The following is an 18,075-nucleotide window of genomic DNA, read 5'->3' on the forward strand; positions in this document are numbered from 1 at the left end:
ATGGCAGAAAACTGAAAACTCGGGCCACAGAAAAAGCGTTTCAAGCCCCTTTCGCCCATCCAGAAGTGCCCGCAAAGGAAGGCTTTGGGTACAACTGAACTCCCCAGGGGAGCCTTTATGCAGCCCCACATGCAGCTGGACCATCCGTGTTAGCTCTTTACAGCAACCCTAAATATAGCCCTGGCCCGCCTGGCAGTCGACTGAAAACTCGGGCCCCACAAAATGCGTTAAAAGCCTAATTCGCCCATCCAAAAGTGCCCCCAGAGGAAGGCTTTGGGTACAAGTGAACTCTCCAGGGGAGCCTTTACGCAGCCCCACATGCAACTGGACCCTCCTTGTTCACTGTTTACGAGCAACCCTAAATATAACCCTAGCCACCATGGCAGAAGACTGAAAACTCGGGCTCCAGAAAATGCGTTTCAAGCCCCATTCACCCATACAGAAGTGCCCCCAGAGGAAGGCTTTGGGTACAACTGAACTCCCCAGGGGAGCCTTTATGCAGCCCCACATGCAACTGGACCCTCCTTGTTCACTGTTTACGAGCAACCCTAAATATACCCCTAGCCACCATGGCAGAAGACTGAAAACTCGGGCTCCAGAAAATGCGTTTCAAGCCCCATTCACCCATCCAGAAGTGCCCCCAGAGGAAGGCTTTGGGTACAACTGAACTCCCCAGGGGAGCCTTTATGCAGCCCCACATGCAACTGGACCCTCCTTGTTCACTGTTTACGAGCAACCCTAAATATACCCCTAGCCACCATGGCAGAAGACTGAAAACTCGGGCTCCAGAAAATGCGTTTCAAGCCCCATTCACCCATCCAGAAGTGCCCCCAGAGGAAGGCTTTGGGTACAACTGAACTCCCCAGGGGAGCCTTTATGCAGCCCCACATGCAACTGGACCCTCCGTGTTAGCTCTTTACAGCAACCCTAAATATAACACTAGCCAGCATGGCAGAAAACTGAAAACTCGGGCCCCAGAAAAAGCGTTTCAAGCCCCATTCACCCATCCAGAAGTGCCCCCAAAGGAAGGCTTTAGGTACAACTGAACTCCCCAGGGGAGCCTTTATGCAGCCCCACATGCAACTGGACCCTCCGGGTTCACTCTTTCACAGCAACCCTAAATATAGCCCTGGCCCGCCTGGCAGTCGACTGAAAACTCGGGCCCCAGAAAATGCGTTAAAAGCCTAATTCGCCCATCCAAAAGTGCCCCCAGAGGAAGGCTTTGGGTACAACTGAACTCCCCAGGGGAGCCTTAACGCAGCCCCACATGCAACTGGACCCTCCTTGTTCACTGTTTACGAGCAACCCTAAATATACCCTTAGCCAGCATGGCAGAAAACTGAAAACTCGGGCTCCAGAAAATGCGTTTCAAGCCCCATTCACCCATCCAGAAGTGCCCCCAAAGGAAGGCTTTGGGTACAAGTGAACTCCCCAGGGGAGCCTTTATGCAGCCCCACATGCAACTGGACCCTCCGGGTTCACTCTTTCACCGCAAGCCTAAATATAGCCCTACCCAGCATGGCAGAAGACTGAGAACTCGGGCCACAGAAAAAGCGTTTCAAGCCCCATTCACCCATCCAGAAGTGCCCCCAAAGGAAGGCTTTGGGTACAAGTGAACTCCCCAGGGGAGCCTTTATGCAGCCCCACATGCAACTGGACCCTCCGGGTTCACTCTTTCACAGCAACCCTAAATATAGCCCTGGCCCGCCTGGCAGTCGACTGAAAACTCGGGCCCCAGAAAATGCATTAAAAGCCTAATTCGCCCATCCAAAAGTGCCCCCAGAGGAAGGCTTTGGGTACAACTGAACTCCCCAGGGGAGCCTTTATGCAGCCCCACATGCAACTGGACCCTCCGTGTTAGCTCTTTACAGCAACCCTAAATATAACCCTAGCCAGCATGGCTGAAGACTGAAAACTCGGGCCACAGAAAATGCATTAAAAGCCCCTTTCGCCCATCCAAAAGTGCCCCCAGAGGAAGGCTTTCGGTACAAGTGAACTCCCCAGGGGAGCCTTTATGCAGCCCCACATGCAACTGGACCCTCCGGGTTCACTCTTTCACCGCAAGCCTAAATATAGCCCTAGCACGCCTGGCAGTCGACTGAAAGATCGGGCCACAGAAAATGTGTTACGAGCCCCATTCGCCCATCCAAAAGTGCCCCCAAAGGAAGTCTTTGGGTACATCTGAACTCCCCAGGGGAGCCTTTATGCAGCCCCACATGCAACTGGACCCTCCGTGTTCGCTCTTTACAGCAACCCTAAATATAACCCTAGCCAGCATGGCAGAAGACTGAAAACTCGGACCACAGAAAAAGCGTTTCAAGCCCCTTTCGCCCATCCAGAAGTGCCCCCAAAGGAAGGCTTTGGGTACAACTGAACTCCCCAGGGGAGCCTTAACGCAGCCCCACATGCAACTGGACCCTCCTTGTTCACTGTTTACGAGCAACCCTAAATATACCCCTAGCCACCATGGCAGAACACTGAAAACTCGGGCTCCAGAAAATGCGTTTCAAGCCCCATTCACCCATCCAGAAGTGCCCCCAAAGGAAGGCTTTGGGTACAAGTGAACTCCCCAGGGGAGCCTTTATGCAGGCCCATACGCTACTGGACCCCCCGTGTTCGCTGTTTACAAGCAACCCTAAATATAACACTAGCCAGCATGGCAGAAAACTGAAAACTCGGGCCACAGAAAAAGCGTTTCAAGCCCCTTTCGCCCATCCAGAAGTGCCCGCAAAGGAAGGCTTTGGGTACAACTGAACTCCCCAGGGGAGCCTTTATGCAGCCCCACATGCAGCTGGACCCTCCGTGTTAGCTCTTTACAGCAACCCTAAATATAGCCCTGGCCCGCCTGGCAGTCGACTGAAAACTCGGGCCCCACAAAATGCGTTAAAAGCCCCATTCGGCCATCCAAAAGTGCCCCCAAAGGAAGGCTTTGGGTACAAGTGAACTCCCCAGGGGAGCCTTGATGCAGCCCCACATGCAACTGGACCCTCCGGGTTCACTCTTTCACAGCAACCCTAAATATAGCCCTGGCCCGCCTGGCAGTCGACTGAAAACTCGGGCCCCAGAAAATGCATTAAAAGCCTAATTCGCCCATCCAAAAGTGCCCCCAGAGGAAGGCTTTGGGTACAAGTGAACTCTCCAGGGGAGCCTTTACGCAGCCCCACATGCAACTGGACCCTCCTTGTTCACTGTTTACGAGCAACCCTAAATATACCCCTAGCCACCATGGCAGAAGACTGAAAACTCGGGCTCCAGAAAATGCGTTTCAAGCCCCATTCACCCATCCAGAAGTGCCCCCAGAGGAAGGCTTTGGGTACAACTGAACTCCCCAGGGGAGCCTTTATGCAGCCCCACATGCAACTGGACCCTCCTTGTTCACTGTTTACGAGCAACCCTAAATATACCCCTAGCCACCATGGCAGAAGACTGAAAACTCGGGCTCCAGAAAATGCGTTTCAAGCCCCATTCACCCATCCAGAAGTGCCCCCAGAGGAAGGCTTTGGGTACAACTGAACTCCCCAGGGGAGCCTTTATGCAGCCCCACATGCAACTGGACCCTCCGTGTTAGCTCTTTACAGCAACCCTAAATATAACCCTAGCCAGCATGGCAGAAGACTGAAAACTCGGGCTCCAGAAAATGCGTTTCAAGCCCCATTCACCTATCCAGAAGTGCCCCCAAAGGAAGGCTTTGGGTACAACTGAACTCCCCAGGGGAGCCTTTATGCAGCCCCACATGCAACTGGACCCTCCGGGTTCACTCTTTCACAGCAACCCTAAATATAGCCCTGGCCCGCCTGGCAGTCGACTGAAAACTCGGGCCCCAGAAAATGCGTTAAAAGCCTAATTCGCCCATCCAAAAGTGCCCCCAGAGGAAGGCTTTGGGTACAACTGAACTCCCCAGGGGAGCCTTTACGCAGCCCCACATGCAACTGGACCCTCCTTGTTCACTGTTTACGAGCAACCCTAAATATACCCCTAGCCACCATGGCAGAAGACTGAAAACTCGGGCTCCAGAAAATGCGTTTCAAGCCCCATTCACCCATCCAGAAGTGCCCCCAAAGGAAGGCTTTGGGTACAACTGAACTCCCCAGGGGAGCCTTTATGCAGCCCCACATGCAACTGGACCCTCCGGGTTCACTCTTTCACCGCAAGCCTAAATATAACCCTAGCCAGCATGGCTGAAGACTGAAAACTCGGGCCACAGAAAATGCATTAAAAGCCCCTTTCGCCCATCTAAAAGTGCCCCCAGAGGAAGTCTTTGGGTACAAGTGAACTCCCCAGGGGAGCCTTTATGCAGCCCCACATGCAACTGGACCCCCCGGATTCACTCTTTCACCGCAAGCCTAAATATAGCCCTAGCACGCCTGGCAGTCGACTGAAAGATCGGGCCACAGAAAACGTGCTACAAGCCCCATTCGCCCATCCAAAAGTTCCCCCAAAGGAAAGCTTTGGGTACATCTGAACTCGCCAGGGGAGCCTTTACGCAGCCCCACATGCAACTGGACCCTCCGTGTTCGCTCTTTACAGCAACCCTAAATATAACCCTAGCCAACATGGCAGAAGACTGAAAACTCAGGCCACAGAAAAAGCGTTTCAAGCCCCATTCACCCATCCAGAAGTGCCCCCAAAGGAATGCTTTGGGTACAACTGAACTCCCCAGGGGAGCCTTTATGCAGCCCCACATGCAACTGGACCCTCCGGGTTCACTCTTTCACAGCAACCCTAAATATATCCCTGGCCCGCCTGGCAGTCGACTGAAAACTCGGGCCCCAGAAAATGCGTTAAAAGCCTAATTCGCCCATCCAAAAGTGCCCCCAGAGGAAGGCTTTGGGTACAACTGAACTCCCCAGGGGAGCCTTAACGCAGCCCCACATGCAACTGGACCCTCCTTGTTCACTGTTTACGAGCAACCCTAAATATACCCTTAGCCAGCATGGCAGAAAACTGAAAACTCGGGCTCCAGAAAATGCGTTTCAAGCCCCATTCACCCATCCAGAAGTGCCCCCAAAGGAAGGCTTTGGGTACAACTGAACTCCCCAGGGGAGCCTTTATGCAGCCCCACATGCAACTGGACCCTCCGGGTTCACTCTTTCACCGCAAGCCTAAATATAGCCCTACCCAGCATGGCAGAAGACTGAGAACTCGGGCCACAGAAAAAGCGTTTCAAGCCCCATTCACCCATCCAGAAGTGCCCCCAAAGGAAGGCTTTGGGTACAACTGAACTCCCCAGGGGAGCCTTTATGCAGCCCCACATGCAACTGGACCCTCCGGATTCACTCTTTCACAGCAACCCTAAATATAGCCCTGGCCCGCCTGGCAGTCGACTGAAAACTCGGGCCCCAGAAAATGCATTAAAAGCCTAATTCGCCCATCCAAAAGTGCCCCCAGAGGAAGGCTTTGGGTACAACTGAACTCCCCAGGGGAGCCTTTATGCAGCCCCACATGCAACTGGACCCTCCGTGTTAGCTCTTTACAGCAACCCTAAATATAACCCTAGCCAGCATGGCTGAAGACTGAAAACTCGGGCCACAGAAAATGCATTAAAAGCCCCTTTCGCCCATCCAAAAGTGCCCCCAGAGGAAGGCTTTCGGTACAAGTGAACTCCCCAGGGGAGCCTTTATGCAGCCCCACATGCAACTGGACCCTCCGGGTTCACTCTTTCACCGCAAGCCTAAATATAGCCCTAGCACGCCTGGCAGTCGACTGAAAGATCGGGCCACAGAAAATGTGTTACGAGCCCCATTCGCCCATCCAAAAGTGCCCCCAAAGGAAGGCTTTGGGTACATCTGAACTCCCCAGGGGAGCCTTTATGCAGCCCCACATGCAACTGGACCCTCCGTGTTCGCTCTTTACAGCAACCCTAAATATAACCCTAGCCAGCATGGCAGAAGACTGAAAACTCGGACCACAGAAAAAGCGTTTCAAGCCCCTTTCGCCCATCCAGAAGTGCCCCCAAAGGAAGGCTTTGGGTACAACTGAACTCCCCAGGGGAGCCTTAACGCAGCCCCACATGCAACTGGACCCTCCTTGTTCACTGTTTACGAGCAACCCTAAATATACCCCTAGCCACCATGGCAGAACACTGAAAACTCGGGCTCCAGAAAATGCGTTTCAAGCCCCATTCACCCATCCAGAAGTGCCCCCAAAGGAAGGCTTTGGGTACAAGTGAACTCCCCAGGGGAGCCTTTATGCAGGCCCATACGCTACTGGACCCCCCGTGTTCGCTGTTTACAAGCAACCCTAAATATAACACTAGCCAGCATGGCAGAAAACTGAAAACTCGGGCCACAGAAAAAGCGTTTCAAGCCCCTTTCGCCCATCCAGAAGTGCCCGCAAAGGAAGGCTTTGGGTACAACTGAACTCCCCAGGGGAGCCTTTATGCAGCCCCACATGCAGCTGGACCATCCGTGTTAGCTCTTTACAGCAACCCTAAATATAGCCCTGGCCCGCCTGGCAGTCGACTGAAAACTCGGGCCCCACAAAATGCGTTAAAAGCCTAATTCGCCCATCCAAAAGTGCCCCCAGAGGAAGGCTTTGGGTACAAGTGAACTCTCCAGGGGAGCCTTTACGCAGCCCCACATGCAACTGGACCCTCCTTGTTCACTGTTTACGAGCAACCCTAAATATAACCCTAGCCACCATGGCAGAAGACTGAAAACTCGGGCTCCAGAAAATGCGTTTCAAGCCCCATTCACCCATACAGAAGTGCCCCCAGAGGAAGGCTTTGGGTACAACTGAACTCCCCAGGGGAGCCTTTATGCAGCCCCACATGCAACTGGACCCTCCTTGTTCACTGTTTACGAGCAACCCTAAATATACCCCTAGCCACCATGGCAGAAGACTGAAAACTCGGGCTCCAGAAAATGCGTTTCAAGCCCCATTCACCCATCCAGAAGTGCCCCCAGAGGAAGGCTTTGGGTACAACTGAACTCCCCAGGGGAGCCTTTATGCAGCCCCACATGCAACTGGACCCTCCTTGTTCACTGTTTACGAGCAACCCTAAATATACCCCTAGCCACCATGGCAGAAGACTGAAAACTCGGGCTCCAGAAAATGCGTTTCAAGCCCCATTCACCCATCCAGAAGTGCCCCCAGAGGAAGGCTTTGGGTACAACTGAACTCCCCAGGGGAGCCTTTATGCAGCCCCACATGCAACTGGACCCTCCGTGTTAGCTCTTTACAGCAACCCTAAATATAACACTAGCCAGCATGGCAGAAAACTGAAAACTCGGGCCCCAGAAAAAGCGTTTCAAGCCCCATTCACCCATCCAGAAGTGCCCCCAAAGGAAGGCTTTAGGTACAACTGAACTCCCCAGGGGAGCCTTTATGCAGCCCCACATGCAACTGGACCCTCCGGGTTCACTCTTTCACAGCAACCCTAAATATAGCCCTGGCCCGCCTGGCAGTCGACTGAAAACTCGGGCCCCAGAAAATGCGTTAAAAGCCTAATTCGCCCATCCAAAAGTGCCCCCAGAGGAAGGCTTTGGGTACAACTGAACTCCCCAGGGGAGCCTTAACGCAGCCCCACATGCAACTGGACCCTCCTTGTTCACTGTTTACGAGCAACCCTAAATATACCCTTAGCCAGCATGGCAGAAAACTGAAAACTCGGGCTCCAGAAAATGCGTTTCAAGCCCCATTCACCCATCCAGAAGTGCCCCCAAAGGAAGGCTTTGGGTACAAGTGAACTCCCCAGGGGAGCCTTTATGCAGCCCCACATGCAACTGGACCCTCCGGGTTCACTCTTTCACCGCAAGCCTAAATATAGCCCTACCCAGCATGGCAGAAGACTGAGAACTCGGGCCACAGAAAAAGCGTTTCAAGCCCCATTCACCCATCCAGAAGTGCCCCCAAAGGAAGGCTTTGGGTACAAGTGAACTCCCCAGGGGAGCCTTTATGCAGCCCCACATGCAACTGGACCCTCCGGGTTCACTCTTTCACAGCAACCCTAAATATAGCCCTGGCCCGCCTGGCAGTCGACTGAAAACTCGGGCCCCAGAAAATGCATTAAAAGCCTAATTCGCCCATCCAAAAGTGCCCCCAGAGGAAGGCTTTGGGTACAACTGAACTCCCCAGGGGAGCCTTTATGCAGCCCCACATGCAACTGGACCCTCCGTGTTAGCTCTTTACAGCAACCCTAAATATAACCCTAGCCAGCATGGCTGAAGACTGAAAACTCGGGCCACAGAAAATGCATTAAAAGCCCCTTTCGCCCATCCAAAAGTGCCCCCAGAGGAAGGCTTTCGGTACAAGTGAACTCCCCAGGGGAGCCTTTATGCAGCCCCACATGCAACTGGACCCTCCGGGTTCACTCTTTCACCGCAAGCCTAAATATAGCCCTAGCACGCCTGGCAGTCGACTGAAAGATCGGGCCACAGAAAATGTGTTACGAGCCCCATTCGCCCATCCAAAAGTGCCCCCAAAGGAAGTCTTTGGGTACATCTGAACTCCCCAGGGGAGCCTTTATGCAGCCCCACATGCAACTGGACCCTCCGTGTTCGCTCTTTACAGCAACCCTAAATATAACCCTAGCCAGCATGGCAGAAGACTGAAAACTCGGACCACAGAAAAAGCGTTTCAAGCCCCTTTCGCCCATCCAGAAGTGCCCCCAAAGGAAGGCTTTGGGTACAACTGAACTCCCCAGGGGAGCCTTAACGCAGCCCCACATGCAACTGGACCCTCCTTGTTCACTGTTTACGAGCAACCCTAAATATACCCCTAGCCACCATGGCAGAACACTGAAAACTCGGGCTCCAGAAAATGCGTTTCAAGCCCCATTCACCCATCCAGAAGTGCCCCCAAAGGAAGGCTTTGGGTACAAGTGAACTCCCCAGGGGAGCCTTTATGCAGGCCCATACGCTACTGGACCCCCCGTGTTCGCTGTTTACAAGCAACCCTAAATATAACACTAGCCAGCATGGCAGAAAACTGAAAACTCGGGCCACAGAAAAAGCGTTTCAAGCCCCTTTCGCCCATCCAGAAGTGCCCGCAAAGGAAGGCTTTGGGTACAACTGAACTCCCCAGGGGAGCCTTTATGCAGCCCCACATGCAGCTGGACCCTCCGTGTTAGCTCTTTACAGCAACCCTAAATATAGCCCTGGCCCGCCTGGCAGTCGACTGAAAACTCGGGCCCCACAAAATGCGTTAAAAGCCCCATTCGGCCATCCAAAAGTGCCCCCAAAGGAAGGCTTTGGGTACAAGTGAACTCCCCAGGGGAGCCTTGATGCAGCCCCACATGCAACTGGACCCTCCGGGTTCACTCTTTCACAGCAACCCTAAATATAGCCCTGGCCCGCCTGGCAGTCGACTGAAAACTCGGGCCCCAGAAAATGCATTAAAAGCCTAATTCGCCCATCCAAAAGTGCCCCCAGAGGAAGGCTTTGGGTACAAGTGAACTCTCCAGGGGAGCCTTTACGCAGCCCCACATGCAACTGGACCCTCCTTGTTCACTGTTTACGAGCAACCCTAAATATAACCCTAGCCACCATGGCAGAAGACTGAAAACTCGGGCTCCAGAAAATGCGTTTCAAGCCCCATTCACCCATCCAGAAGTGCCCCCAGAGGAAGGCTTTGGGTACAACTGAACTCCCCAGGGGAGCCTTTATGCAGCCCCACATGCAACTGGACCCTCCTTGTTCACTGTTTACGAGCAACCCTAAATATACCCCTAGCCACCATGGCAGAAGACTGAAAACTCGGGCTCCAGAAAATGCGTTTCAAGCCCCATTCACCCATCCAGAAGTGCCCCCAGAGGAAGGCTTTGGGTACAACTGAACTCCCCAGGGGAGCCTTTATGCAGCCCCACATGCAACTGGACCCTCCGTGTTAGCTCTTTACAGCAACCCTAAATATAACCCTAGCCAGCATGGCAGAAGACTGAAAACTCGGGCTCCAGAAAATGCGTTTCAAGCCCCATTCACCTATCCAGAAGTGCCCCCAAAGGAAGGCTTTGGGTACAACTGAACTCCCCAGGGGAGCCTTTATGCAGCCCCACATGCAACTGGACCCTCCGGGTTCACTCTTTCACAGCAACCCTAAATATAGCCCTGGCCCGCCTGGCAGTCGACTGAAAACTCGGGCCCCAGAAAATGCGTTAAAAGCCTAATTCGCCCATCCAAAAGTGCCCCCAGAGGAAGGCTTTGGGTACAACTGAACTCCCCAGGGGAGCCTTTACGCAGCCCCACATGCAACTGGACCCTCCTTGTTCACTGTTTACGAGCAACCCTAAATATACCCCTAGCCACCATGGCAGAAGACTGAAAACTCGGGCTCCAGAAAATGCGTTTCAAGCCCCATTCACCCATCCAGAAGTGCCCCCAAAGGAAGGCTTTGGGTACAACTGAACTCCCCAGGGGAGCCTTTATGCAGCCCCACATGCAACTGGACCCTCCGGGTTCACTCTTTCACCGCAAGCCTAAATATAACCCTAGCCAGCATGGCTGAAGACTGAAAACTCGGGCCACAGAAAATGCATTAAAAGCCCCTTTCGCCCATCTAAAAGTGCCCCCAGAGGAAGTCTTTGGGTACAAGTGAACTCCCCAGGGGAGCCTTTATGCAGCCCCACATGCAACTGGACCCCCCGGATTCACTCTTTCACCGCAAGCCTAAATATAGCCCTAGCACGCCTGGCAGTCGACTGAAAGATCGGGCCACAGAAAACGTGCTACAAGCCCCATTCGCCCATCCAAAAGTTCCCCCAAAGGAAGGCTTTGGGTACATCTGAACTCGCCAGGGGAGCCTTTACGCAGCCCCACATGCAACTGGACCCTCCGTGTTCGCTCTTTACAGCAACCCTAAATATAACCCTAGCCAGCATGGCAGAAGACTGAAAACTCGGGCCACAGAAAAAGCGTTTCAAGCCCCTTTCGCCCATCCAAAAGTGCCCCCAGAGGAAGGCTTTGGGTACAAGTGAACTCCCCAGGCGAGCCTTTACGCAGCCCCACATGCAACTGGACCCTCCTTGTTCACTGTTTACGAGCAACCCTAAATATACCCCTAGCCACCATGGCAGAAGACTGAAAACTCGGGCTCCAGAAAATGCGTTTCAAGCCCCATTCACCCATCCAGAAGTGCCCCCAAAGGAAGGCTTTGGGTACAAGTGAACTCCCCAGGGGAGCCTTTATGCAGGCCCATACGCTACTGGACCCCCCGTGTTCTCTGTTTACAAGCAACCCTAAATATAACACTAGCCAGCATGGCAGAAAACTGAAAACTCGGGCCACAGAAAAAGCGTTTCAAACCCCATTCACCCATCAAGAAGTGCCCCCAGAGGAAGGCTTTGGGTACAACTGGACTCCCCAGGGGAGCCTTTACGCAGCCCCACATGCAACTGGACCCTCCTTGTTCACTGTTTACGAGCAACCCTAAATATAACACTAGCCAGCATGGCAGAAGACTGAAAACTCGGGCCCCAGAAAATGCATTAAAAGCCTAAGTCGCCCATCCAAAAGTGCCCCCAGAGGAAGGCTTTGGTACAACTGAACTCCCCAGGGGAGCCTTTATGCAGCCCCACATGCAACTGGACCCTCCGGGTTCACTCTTTCACCGCAAGCCTTAATATAGCCCTAGCACTCCTGGCAGTCGACTGAAAGCTCGGGCCACAGAAAATGTGATACGAGCCCCATTCGCCCATCCAAAAGAGCCCCCAGAGGAAGGCTTTGGGTACATCTGAACTCCCCAGGGGAGCCTTTACGCAGCCCCACATGCAACTGGACCCTCCGTGTTCGCTCTTTACAGCAACCCTAAATATAACCCTAGCCAACATGGCAGAAGACTGAAAACTCAGGCCACAGAAAAAGCGTTTCAAGCCCCATTCACCCATCCAGAAGTGCCCCCAAAGGAATGCTTTGGGTACAACTGAACTCCCCAGGGGAGCCTTTATGCAGCCCCACATGCAACTGGACCCTCCGGGTTCACTGTTTCACAGCCACCCTAAATATAGCCCTGGCCCGCCTGGCAGTCGACTGAAAACTCGGGCCCCAGAAAATGCATTAAAAGCCTAATTCGCCCATCCAAAAGTGCCCCCAGAGGAAGGCTTTGGGTACAAGTGAACTCCCCAGGGGAGCCTTTATGCAGCCCCACATGCAACTGGACCCTCCGGGTTCACTGTTTACGAGCAACCCTAAATATACCCCTAGCCAGCATGGCAGAAGACTGAAAACTCGGGCTCCAGAAAATGCGTTTCAAGCCCCATTCGCCCATCCAGAAGTGCCCCCAAAGGAAGGCTTTGGGTACAAGTGAACTCCCCAGGGGAGCCTTTATGCAGCCCCACATGCAACTGGACCCTCCGGGTTCACTCTTTCACCGCAAGCCTAAATATAGCCCTACCCAGCATGGCAGAAGACTGAAAACTCGGGCCACAGAAAAAGAGTTTCAAGCCCCATTCACCCATCCAGAAGTGCCCCCAAAGGAAGGCTTTGGGTACAACTGAACTCCCCAGGGGAGCCTTTATGCAGCCCCACATGCAACTGGACCCTCCGTGTTCGCTCTTTACAGCAACCCTAAATATACCCCTAGCCAGCATGGCAGAAGACTGAAAACTCGGGCTCCAGAAAATGCGTTTCAATCCCCATTCACCTATCCAGAAGTGCCCCCAAAGGAAGGCTTTGGGTACAACTGAACTCCCCAGGGGAGCCTTTATGCAGCCCCACATGCAACTGGACCCTCCGGGTTCACTCTTTCACAGCAACCCTAAATATAGCCCTAGCACGCCTGGCAGTCGACTGAAAACTCGGGCCCCAGAAAATGCGTTAAAAGCCTAATTCGCCCATCCAAAAGTGCCCCCAGAGGAAGGCTTTGGGTACAACTGAACTCCCCAGGGGAGCCTTTACGCAGCCCCACATGCAACTGGACCCTCCTTGTTCACTGTTTACGAGCAACCCTAAATATACCCCTAGCCACCATGGCAGAAGACTGAAAACTCGGGCTCCAGAAAATGCGTTTCAAGCCCCATTCACCCATCCAGATGTGCCCCCAAAGGAAGGCTTTGGGTACAACTGAACTCCCCAGGGGAGCCTTTATGCAGCCCCACATGCAACTGGACCCTCCGGGTTCACTCTTTCACCGCAAGCCTAAATATAACCCTAGCCAGCATGGCAGAAGACTGAAAACTCGGGCCACAGAAAATGCATTAAAAGCCCCTTTCGCCCATCCAAAAGTGCCCCCAGAGGAAGTCTTTGGGTACAAGTGAACTCCCCAGGGGAGCCTTTATGCAGCCCCACATGCAACTGGACCCCCCGGGTTCACTCTTTCACCGCAAGCCTAAATATAGCCCTAGCACGCCTGGCAGTCGACAGAAAGATCGGGCCACAGAAAACGTGCTACAAGCCCCATTCGCCCATCCAAAAGTTCCCCCAAAGGAAGGCTTTGGGTACATCTGAACTCGCCAGGGGAGCCTTTACGCAGCCCCACATGCAACTGGACCCTCCGTGTTCGCTCTTTACAGCAACCCTAAATATAACCCTAGCCAGCATGGCAGAAGACTGAAAACTCGGGCCACAGAAAAAGCGTTTCAAGCCCCTTTCGCCCATCCAAAAGTGCCCCCAAAGGAAGGCTTTGGGTACAAGTGAACTCCCCAGGGGAGCCTTTATGCAGGCCCACACGCTACTAGACCCCCCGTGTTCTCTGTTTACAAGCAACCCTAAATATAACACTAGCCAGCATGGCAGAAAAATGAAAACTCGGGCCACAGAAAAAGCGTATCAAGCCCCATTCACCCATCCAGAAGTGCCCCCAAAGGAAGGCTTTGGGAACAACTGAACTCCCCAGGGGAGCCTTTACGCAGCCCCACATGCAACTGGACCCACCGTGTTAGCTCTTTACAGCAACCCTAAATATAACCCTAGCCAGCATGGCAGAAGACTGAAAACTCGGGCCCCAGAAAATGCATTAAAAGCCTAAGTCGCCCATCCAAAAGTGCCCCCAGAGGAAGGCTTTGGGTACAACTGAACTCCCCAGGGGAGCCTTTATGCAGCCCCACATGCAACTGGACCCTCCGGGTTCACTCTTTCACCGCAAGCCTTAATATAGCCCTAGCACTCCTGGCAGTCGACTGAAAGCTCGGGCCACAGAAATTGTGTTACGAGCCCCATTCGCCCATCCAAAAGAGCCCCCAGAGGAAGGCTTTGGGTACATTTGAACTCCCCAGGGGAGCCTTTACGCAGCCCCACATGCAACTGGACCCTCCGTGTTCGCTCTTTACAGCAACCCTAAATATAACCCTAGCCAACATGGCAGAAGACTGAAAACTCAGGCCACAGAAAAAGCGTTTCAAGCCGCTTTCGCCCATCCAGAAGTGCCCCCAAGGAATGCTTTGGGTACAAGTGAACTCCCCAGGGGAGCCTTAACGCAGCCCCACATGCAACTGGACCCTCCGGGTTCACTCTTTCACCGCAAGCCTAAATATAGCCCTACCCAGCATGGCAGAAGACTGAAAACTCGGGCCACAGAAAAAGCGTTTCAAGCCCCATTCACCCATCCAGAAGTGCCCCCAAAGGAATGCTTTCGGTACAACTGAACTCCCCAGGGGAGCCTTTATGCAGCCCCACATGCAACTGGACCCTCCGGGTTCACTCTTTCACAGCAACCCTAAATATAGCCCTGGCCCGCCTGGCAGTCGACTGAAAACTCGGGCCCCAGAAAAACTGTTAAAAGCCTAATTCGTCCATCCAAAAGTGCCCCCAGAGGAAGGCTTTGCGTACAACTGGACTCCCCAGGGGAGCCTTTACGCAGCCCCACATGCAACTGGACCCTCCTTGTTCACTGTTTACGAGCAACCCTAAATATACCCCTAGCCACCATGGCAGAAGATTGAAAACTCGGACTCCAGAAAATGCGTTTCAAGCCCCATTCACCCATCCAGAAGTGCCCCCAAAAAAGGCTTTGGGTACAACTGAACTCCCCAGGGGAGCCTTTATGCAGCCCCACATGCAACTGGACCCTCCGTGTTAGCTCTTTACAGCAACCCTAAATATAACCCTAGCCAGCATGGCAGAAGACTGAAAACTCGGGCCACAGAAAATGCATTAAAAGCCCCTTTCGCCCATCCAAAAGAGCCCCCAGAGGAAGGCTTTGGGTACATCTGAACTCCCCAGGGGAGCCTTTACGCAGCCCCACATGCAACTGGACCCTCCGTGTTCGCTCTTTACAGCAACCCTAAATATAACCCTAGCCAACATGGCAGAAGACTGAAAACTCAGGCCACAGAAAAAGCGTTTCAAGCCGCTTTCGCCCATCCAGAAGTGCCCCCAAAGGAAGGCTTTGGGTACATCTGAACTCCCCAGGGGAGCCTTTACGCAGCCCCACATGCAACTGGACCCTCCGGGTTCACTCTTTCACCGCAAGCCTAAATATAGCCCTACCCAGCATGGCAGAAGACTGAAAACTCGGGCCACAGAAAAAGCGTTTCAAGCCCCATTCACCCATCCAGAAGTGCCCCCAAAGGAATGCTTTGGGTACAACTGAACTCCCCAGGGGAGCCTTTATGCAGCCCCACATGCAACTGGACCCTCCGGGTTCACTCTTTCACAGCAGCCCTAAATATAGCCCTGGCGCGCCTGGCAGTGGACTGAAAACTCGGGCCCCAGAAAAACTGTTAAAAGCCTAATTCGTCCATACAAAAGTGCCCCCAGAGGAAGGCTTTGGGTACAACTGAACTCCCCAGGGGAGCCTTTATGCAGCCCCACATGCAACTGGACCCTCCGGGTTCACTCTTTCACAGCAACCCTAAATATAGCCCTGGCCCGCCTGGCAGTCGACTGAGAACTCGGGCCCCAGAAAATGCATTAAAAGCCTAATTCGCCCATCCAAAAGTGCCCCCAGAGGAAGGCTTTGGGAACAACTGAACTCCCCAGGGGAGCCTTTATGCAGCCCCACATGCAACTGGACCCTCCGGGTTCACTCTTTCACAGCAGCCCTAAATATAGCCCTGGCCCGCCTGGCAGTCGACTGAAAATTCGGGCCCCAGAAAAACTGTTAAAAGCCTAATTCGTCCATCCAAAAGTACCCCCAGAGGAAGGCTTTGGGTACAACTGGACTCCCCAGGGGAGCCTTTACGCAGCCCCACATGCAACTGGACCCTCCTTGTTCACTGTTTACGAGCAACCCTAAATATACCCCTAGCCAGCATGGCAGAAGACTGAAAACTCGGGCCACAGAAAATGCATTAAGAGCCCCTTTCGCCCATCCAAAAGTGCCCCCAGAGGAAGGCTTTGGGTACAAGTGAACTCCCCAGGGGAGCCTTTATGCAGCCCCACATGCAACTGGACCCTCCGGGTTCACTCTTTCACCGCAATCCTAAATATAGCCCTAGCACGCCTGGCAGTCGACTGAAAGATCGGGCCACAGAAAATGTGTTTACGAGCCCCATTCGCCCATCCAAAAGTGCCCCCAAAGGAAGGCTTTGGGTACATCTGAACTCCCCAGGGGAGCCTTTACGCAGACCCACATGCAACTGGACCCTCCGGGTTCACTCTTTCACAGCAACCCTAAATATAGCCCTACCCAGCATGGCAGAAGACTGAAAACTCGGGCTCCAGAAAATGCGTTTCAAGCCCCATTCACCCATCCAGAAGTGCCCCCAAAGGAATGCTTTGGGTACAAGTGAACTCCCCAGGGGAGCCTTTATGCAGGCCCATACGCTACTGGACCCCCCGTGTTCTCTGTTTACAAGCAACCCTAAATATAACACTAGCCAGCATGGCAGAAAACTGAAAACTCGGGCTCCAGAAAATGCGTTTCAAGCCCCATTCACCCATCCAGAAGTGCCCCCAAAGGAAGGCTTTGGGTACAACTGAAGTCCCCAGGGGAGCCTTTACGCAGCCCCACATGCAACTGGACCCTCCTTGTTCACTGTTTACAAGCAACCCTAAATATAACCCTAGCCAGCATGGCAGAAGACTGAAAACTCGGGCCACAGAAAATGCATTAAAAGCCCCTTTCGCCCATCCAAAAGAGCCCCCAGAGGAAGGCTTTGGGTACATCTGAACTCCCCAGGGGAGCCTTTACGCAGCCCCACATGCAACTGGACCCTCCGTGTTCGCTCTTTACAGCAACCCTAAATATAACCCTAGCCAACATGGCAGAAGACTGAAAACTCAGGCCACAGAAAAAGCGTTTCAAGCCGCTTTCGCCCATCCAGAAGTGCCCCAAAGGAAGGCTTTGGGTACATCTGAACTCCCCAGGGGAGCCTTTACGCAGCCCCACATGCAACTGGACCCTCCGGGTTCACTCTTTCACCGCAAGCCTAAATATAGCCCTACCCAGCATGGCAGAAGACTGAAAACTCGGGCCACAGAAAAAGCGTTTCAAGCCGCTTTCGCCCATCCAGAAGTGCCCCCAAGGAATGCTTTGGGTACAAGTGAACTCCCCAGGGGAGCCTTAACGCAGCCCCACATGCAACTGGACCCTCCGGGTTCACTCTTTCACCGCAAGCCTAAATATAGCCCTACCCAGCATGGCAGAAGACTGAAAACTCGGGCCACAGAAAAAGCGTTTCAAGCCCCATTCACCCATCCAGAAGTGCCCCCAAAGGAATGCTTTGGGTACAACTGAACTCCCCAGGGGAGCCTTTATGCAGCCCCACATGCAACTGGACCCTCCGGGTTCACTCTTTCACAGCAACCCTAAATATAGCCCTGGCCCGCCTGGCAGTCGACTGAAAACTCGGGCCCCAGAAAAACTGTTAAAAGCCTAATTCGTCCATCCAAAAGTGCCCCCAGAGGAAGGCTTTGGGTACAACTGGACTCCCCAGGGGAGCCTTTACGCAGCCCCACATGCAACTGGACCCTCCTTGTTCACTGTTTACGAGCAACCCTAAATATACCCCTAGCCACCATGGCAGAAGACTGAAAACTCGGACTCAAGAAAATGCGTTTCAAGCCCCATTCACCCATCCAGAAGTGCCCCCAAAAAAGGCTTTGGGTACAAGTGAACTCCCCAGGGGAGCCTTTATGCAGCCCCACATGCAACTGGACCCTCCGTGTTAGCTCTTTACAGCAACCCTAAATATAACCCTAGCCAGCATGGCAGAAGACTGAAAACTCGGGCCACAGAAAATGCATTAAAAGCCCCTTTCGC

Source organism: Anas acuta, chromosome 29, assembly GCF_963932015.1.
Source record: "Anas acuta chromosome 29, bAnaAcu1.1, whole genome shotgun sequence".
NCBI classification, from domain to species: Eukaryota; Metazoa; Chordata; class Aves; order Anseriformes; family Anatidae; genus Anas; species Anas acuta.